Below are 7,784 nucleotides of genomic sequence, written 5' to 3' on the forward strand. Positions count from 1 at the left end.
CTACATCTTAAGTAAAAGCCCACTTGAATTAAAACAAAACAATGGAAAATGCCTTAGTAATAATATTTGAAAAATCTTCAGAATGTGAGCTATCAACTTGCTTTGTTCAGTGGAATGTCCCTGCACAGAGCTGGATGGATGTCTGTGGGTGTCAGAGCGGTCAGTTTCGCCAGAGTAGAATACGTGAGTCTAAAGCTATGTGTTCTCTGTTCCTGATCAGCATGTCATAAGTTCAACTCTGCCATAATTATCCTTTTCTACAGTTTGTAAACCTTCATCCCAACAGGATTATAGATTCTGACTAGGCTTAGTTTTAAATGGAAAAACAAATTTGTTTCATTCTTTCAGTATACGTCACGTAGGCAAAGAAAACCGTGGCTGGTATTACCTTTTCTAGTTCTACAATGCTCTGACAATGCACACTTCTCCAAGGAGCCACTACCCAAGGCTGGGCCCTGGAGGTGGTAGCCCTCTCCCTGTGCCACCATCGCCAGCCCCTGCCACAAGCCATGGGTAGTTCTTAAGCCAGTACCTAGTACAGCATCTGGTACATAGTGGATGTTCAGTAAATATTTGTTCAATGAATAAATGAATGCAACTGTGTCTGCCCAAGCCAGCAAAGGAACTTAAAATCAGTCCTTCCTTATTCCTCATACTAAGATCGGTCTTTCTGTCTGTGCCTCCTGGCTACCAACTGAAACTTCCCAACTCACAGGCCAACGGCAGTCTCAGGTTTTCATCTGCAAGGTCATGATACCTGTCTACCTCCCAAATCTTAAGAGGATCAAAATGGATGAGGTTGTCAGAAGCTTGGGAACCAAAGTGTATGCCCCATACCCTTCAGAATGGGACAGAAGGAATGTGTCTGATTTTCATCCTTGGCTGCACATTAAGATCATTTGAGAAGCTTTCAAATGACAGAAACCCACTGCAGTGAAATCAGCATCTCTGAAGATGGGCCATGACTACAAAGATTATTTACATGTCCCCCTGGTAATTTGAAGGTGTAGCCAAGATTGAAGATCGCAAGGCTGGAGAAGGCCAAAAGGGGCAACATCAGCCCCACACAAGCAGGAAGAAGCATCTTGTTCTCTTCGAAGGGGAAGGTAAGAGGACTGGAAATGCAACATGGAGCAGCAGCTACTGATGTTGACAAAATGCCCATTCCCAGCCCTGTAGTCCTCACTGCTGCCCTTGGCACACCTGCACCACCCCCTCCTACTCCTCCATATTGTCCTGGAGCAGGCTATAGTCTCATCTTGGACTGGGAAATGGGAACCTGCTCAAGCATCCTCCTCTTTTAAAAGAGAACTAGCCTCTAGGTCCTGCTCTCTACCCACCATCCCAGCCCCAGTCCTCACAAACCCTGTTCTGTCTCCACCCTAGCCCCACCCCTTCCTTAAAACTAGAGGCTCCTCGTGACAAGCCCCAAATGAGTATGGATGGACTGTACATAATCTCAGGGCACTGTAGAAAGGACCACATCTCAGTAAGTCCTAAAGGCAAGCTGGAGGAGGGAGCATAAACAGAGACCCAAAACGTCAGAGCTCCTAATTTCCAAAATATTCAAACAGTTCATACGGGTCAATATCAAAAAATAAACAATCCAATCAAAAAGTTGGCAGAAAACCTAAATAGGCATTTCTCCAAAGAAGACATACAGATGGCCAACAGGCACATGAAAAGATGCTCAACATCACAAAGTATTAGAGAAATGCAAATCAAAACTATAATGAGGTATCACCTCACACCAGTCAGAATAGCCATCATCAAAAAATCTACAAACAATATATGCTGGAGAGGGTGTGGAGAAAAGGGAACCCTCCTACACTGTTGGTGGGAATGTAAATTGGTGCAGCCACTATGGAGAACAGTATGGAGCTTCCTTAAAAAACTAAAAATAGAGTCACTATATGATCCAGCAATCCCACTGCTGGATATATATCCAGAAAAGACAAAAATTAATTTGAAAAGATACATGCATCCCAGTGTTCCTAGCAGCACTATTTACAATAGCCAAGACATGGGAACAACCTAAGTGTCCATCAAGAGATGAATGAGTAAAGAAGATGTGGTGTGTATGTGTGTGTGTGTGTATATATATATATATATATACACACACACACACATATATATATATACACACACATATATATATATATAAAATGAAAGATTACTCAGCCATAAAAAAGAATGAAATAATGCCATTTGCAGCCACACGAATGGACCTAGAAATTATCATAATAAGTGAAGTAAGTCAGACAGAGAAAGACAAATATTATATGATATCACTTATATGTGGAATATAAAAAAATGATACAAATGAACTTATTTCCAAACAGAAACAGACTCACAGACATAGAAAAAAAAGTTATGGTTACCAAAGGGAGAGGTAGGTGTGAGGGATAAATTAGGAGCTTACTAACAGATACACACTACTGTATATAAAATAAACAACAAAGTCCTACTACTGTAGAGCACAGGGAATTATATTCAATATCTTGTAATAAACTGTAATTGAAAAGAATCTGAAAAAGAAAAAAATGTATACATATATGTGTGTATGTATATATGTATATCTGAATCACTTTTCTGTACACCAGAAACTAACACAACATTGTAAATCAGCTACAGTTCAATTAAAAAGAAAAGTGTCAGAGCTCCTTCTATCCCCTGTGTCATGTGAGTCACTGAAGCATCGTGCTGGAAAAAAATGCCTCTAGTGTTGTGTGGAAAATATAAACGTACACACACACACCCACAATTTGGAGGCTAAAGCCCTAAGTTCACAGCCCAAATGTCTGTAGACTAAATGTGTCTCCCAAAATCCATATGTTGAAGCACTAAAGCCCAGTGTGACTATATTTGGAGATGGGTCCTCTAAGGAAGTAATTAAGATTAAATGAGGTCATAGGAGTGGTGCCTTGGTCCAACAGGATTAGTGTCCTTATAAGAAGAAAGACCAAAAAGCTCAATTCCTTTCTCTGCCTTGCGGGGACACAGCGAGAAGACTGCACGCCAGGAAGAGGGTTCTCATCAGGAACTGACGCTGCCAGACCTTAATCTGGGACTTCTGGCCTCCAGACCCATGAGAAAATAAATGTCTGTTGTTTAAGCCACTCAGTCAATGGTATTTTGTTACTAATACACCAACCTTAGACAAGTCACAACATCTCCAAGCCTCAGTTTCCTCATCAATAAAAGAGAGATAAATCCTACCTCTTCATAAACATCAAATGAGGTAATGTATATTTTTAAGGGCTCTGCAAAGAGTAGAGTATTAAATAGGCATTAATCATCATTAATCTCCACCTCTGTGCTCTCATACTTTAATCCTTGTGCTAGCCAAGCATTTACCACATCGCATTAGATTGAATTGTCTTTTCCTGTCTCCCTTGTAGATGGTGAAATCCTTTTGGCAAGGAGCCAAGTCTCATTCGTCTTTGTACATCCAATGCCAAGGCACACAGTCACTGCTCAAGAAATGACTGTGGAATGATCCCCAGGTGGCCTTAGATACCCTTTCTCTGTGTCCCATAATTTCTCCACACATTCTTCCATCACTTAACATCAGGTGTTGAAGTTATTAATTTTTGTGTTTTTCTTCCCCACTGGAGTATGAGCTTCCAGATGGTAGAGACCACATAGAATAATTATTGTATCCCTAATGACTAGTACAATGCCTGGCACCTAGTAGGAAATCAGTAAATATTGATGGATAGAAGGGAAATAATGCATTTTTGAGGGATTTGCACTCTTGAATCTCAGAGCTCAAAGTTGCCCTGTATTCAATCCACCATCTGCAAGGAAACCAACTAAATGCCCTTCATCCCACTCAGTCTTTGTTCAAAAGGCTCCTAAAAGGTCCCAGCTCATGCAGCTCTTTTATCCTAGTATAACCAGCAAAGGATCTGAATGCACTGTTTTATTGTACAAATCAATATCATCTCCCAGAGAACCAACACTAGTCATTTACACCATCAGAAGTTGCTAAGCAACCACCCTCCAAAGTTCAGGCTGAAAGATCCAGGGCTAAGGTAGTGATTTTTTCCCACCTGGAAGGGACCATACATTCTAAGGAAAACCACACCATTATGCAGAGTCACTCAATCTTCTTACAAAAGGGAATTTAACCACATCAGAAAAGTATACTCTCTAGGTTTCCTAAGCTGTGCATGTGTAGCCTTTTATAAAGAAATGTGTACATTTAGCTACTGGATCCCAAACACACACACTATATAAACACATATTATATATAAATGTACATCATTTATAAATATTCCTATATTTATAAATATTTATATATGTACATTAGAAAGAGAGTAAATACCATTTTTTTATGCCAAAGTAGTTTCAGGGAGTCAAATCATCTCATTTCTTTTTACAGAGTAAATATTTTAAATAAATTTCTATTTTCTAGGGGCCAAAAAAAACCTTTCAGAACATGTAGAAATATTTAAAGAGAAAATAAAGAAGCCATATCAAACAGCCTAGTTAAAACCACTGTTAGTATTTGCTTGTAACATTCCAGATGTTTATATATAAGAACATTAAAAAACATTATATATATATTTATATATGTTATCATTATATATAATGTTCTTAGATATGTAGAAACATCTGGAATATATATATTATATATTTAGTTGGAATATGTATTTTCTTACTAAAATGGGAACATATTCTATGCATAGTTTGGATACCTCTTTTCTTTAAAACTTCACACTATTCCGTGGATGTCTTTCCAAGTTAGCATATAGTTATAGCATTATTTTTAAGGCTGCATAATATGTCAAAATCTAGTTTAAATATATCAAAATCTATATAATTATTTTCCTGTGGCGTCCATTTTTCACTATTATAAATAATGTTGTGAAAAAGTCCTCATGCACACATCTTTGAAAACTCATCTGACTGTTTCAGTAAGTTCAATTCATGGATTAGATCAAAGATTATGCATTTATTTTAAGGCTTTTAGGTTATTTACAAGTACACTACCTAATCCTAGGCATTTATCCCCCAAACCAGGATTTTAGGTCAATACAAATTTAGTCACATCTTTGAAGAATTTTAAATATTTTAAAAATAATAATTCAAGATTTTCAAGGACATATCATGATAAAGATAACTTTGTCTCTCCTCTCATTTGACTGTATAACAATCCACTCTATGTCCTGCTGCCCTATGCAGAACAAACAAAGCTGTCTTTGTTCACTAAGTTGGTATTTCTTACCTTCACTCCCTATAGCTCCTCCTCTTGATCATAACTATTGTTGTCACTAGCTGCATTTTAGGATTGGCTGTTGATGGCTTTACCCAGGCTCACAGCTGAGCCTGAAGAATAGCTTCAGAAACCCCATGTAAGTAAGATCTGGAACAGGTTCATGATTCACGTGGCTATGAAAGTTGGTCCTAAAAACATTTCATTTGGAGTATATTGACAGTTGCCTTCCAAAAGACATGTTGACTTCTGTTCAAACTTCTTTCCTTTTTGTTGAAAACAGTTAAAAGACTAGTTTCCCCACTTTCAACCTTTCTTTGTTTTTCAAAGTCAACACACACCCATCTGCCAGAATAATCTTCCTAAGTATGCAACTCTGATCATTCTGGATCCTGTTCAAAAACATTAAGGGGGCTTCCCTGGTGGCGCAGTGGTTGGGAGTCCGCCTGCCGATGCAGGGGACGCGGGTTCGTGCCCCAGTCTGGGAGGGTCCCACGTGCCGCGGAGTGGCTGGGCCCGTGAGCCATGGCCGCTGAGCCTGCGCGTCCGGAGCCTGTGCTCCGCAACGGGAGAGGCCACGGCAGTGAGAGGCCCGCGTACCGAAAAAAAAAAAAAAAAAAAAAAAAAAAAATTAAGGCTTCCTACACTAATAAAATACAAGTTCCTAAGAGTGACGTTCAAGGTCTCTCCACTCCCACCCCATACCAACCTTACTCCTGTACCAGACTATTTGCCATTCTGTGAACACAACCTATTTCTATCCAAATCATTTGCCCACACTGCTCCTATTGCCAGGTACTTTCCATTTTCAAGTACAATTGTACATTGCCCCAAAAACCTATCCATTCTTCAAAGTTTCTTTCTTATGTCACTCCTTTAAGAAATCATCCCCAGGGCTTCCCTGGTGGTGCAGTGGTTGAGAGTCCACCTGCCGATTTAGGGGACACGGGTTCATGCCCCGGTCCGGGAAGATCCCACATGCCGCGGAGCGGCTTGGCCCGTGAGCCATGGCCACTGAGCCTGCGCATCCGGAGCCTGTGCTCTGAACAGGAGAGGCCACAACAGTGAGAGGCCCGCATACCGCAAAAAAAAAAAAAAAAAAAGGAATCATCCCCATTTCCTCCAGTCAAAATATTGATAGAATCTCCCCACCTAAAAAAATGATACAAATGAACTTATTTACAAAACAGAAGCAGACTCAGAGACTTAGAAGACAAACTTACGGTTACCAAAGGGGAAAGGGGGTGGGGGAGGGATAAAGTAGGAGGTTGGGATTAACATACACACACTACTGTATATAAAATAAATAATCAACAAAGACCTACTGTATAGCACAGGGAACTCTACTCAATACTCTGTAATAACTATATGAGAAAAGAATCTGAAAAAGAATAAGTATACATATATGTAAAACTGAATCACTTCGCTGTACACCTGAAGCTAACACAACATTGTAAATCAACTATAACCCAATATAAAATAAAAATTTTTTAAATAAAATAAAATAAATAGAATCTCCCCCAAGGAACCAGAATGAAGAAATACCCAAAGTATCCAGGACAGAAAGCAAAGATCCAGATCCACACTTGCTAATAACACCTAAAAGTTCACTATCTTGGAAGTAATACACAGTATTCCATTGCATTAAAGTCATTCTCAAACAGCAGAAACTAAAAATATCAAATGAAATGAAATTGAGCCCAAGAGAGGATATTAAGACTACAAGATTTATTCTCACTCCCTTCTTTCTTCTCCTAATAACACTCAACAGTGCCTGGTTTAAAAGATAGAGATGGAGCTTTAACAATTCCCAGGTGCCAGAGCCCTCACTTCCATGCACTTCCCAGATCCCCTCCTTGTTCCTTTTCCCCACTCAATCCTGAGAAACTTAATATACAAAGAGATGAAGGCCAGACTCTATATAAAAGCAGAACTGTGACCCACCACCTGCAGCAGCCAACCCAGTTAGACAACCTACCGTCTGCAGTAACCAGTCCAGAAGCCAAAAAATAACCATTGTAACCATCAATCCAAAATGGCCAAGGCTTGATTACTAATTGACAGTTTCTCTAATTTTTGCTCCCACCTCTAACTAAGGACCAACTAGAGAAAGCCAAATATGGCCCCCTAACTAGTCACAGAGGATCTCCCACTTGTAGTTAGCCCACCTAAATTTCCCCATGCCAACAAGGCTTACCTAAAGCATTCCTTTATTTTCCCCACTATAAAGCTTTTCCACTCCTCCGCCTGTTTCTTTGAGTCTCTGCCAAAAGCAAATGGTGGTGACTGACTCCCTTGTTATAGGCAGCAAGCTCTGAATAAATTGCCTTTGCCTATTCTTGTTCGGATAGGCTTCATCTATTGATATTTCCACAACTTCAATTCAAGCCCTGGTGCTGAGAGGTGACTCAAAAGTTTTCTAATAAACACCCTTCACAATCTTGATTCAACCTACAGTTGGTAGATTATTGTAACTAAAAGTTAGTCCTTTTTCATTTGAGATGTCAGGGCCCAGAGGCAAGTGTGGCAACCCAGAGGGCTCTGGACCACAGAAGCCTAGACC

This window comes from Mesoplodon bidens (assembly GCF_964165515.1).
Source record: "Mesoplodon bidens genome assembly, chromosome: 14".
Lineage (NCBI taxonomy): Eukaryota > Metazoa > Chordata > Mammalia > Artiodactyla > Ziphiidae > Mesoplodon > Mesoplodon bidens.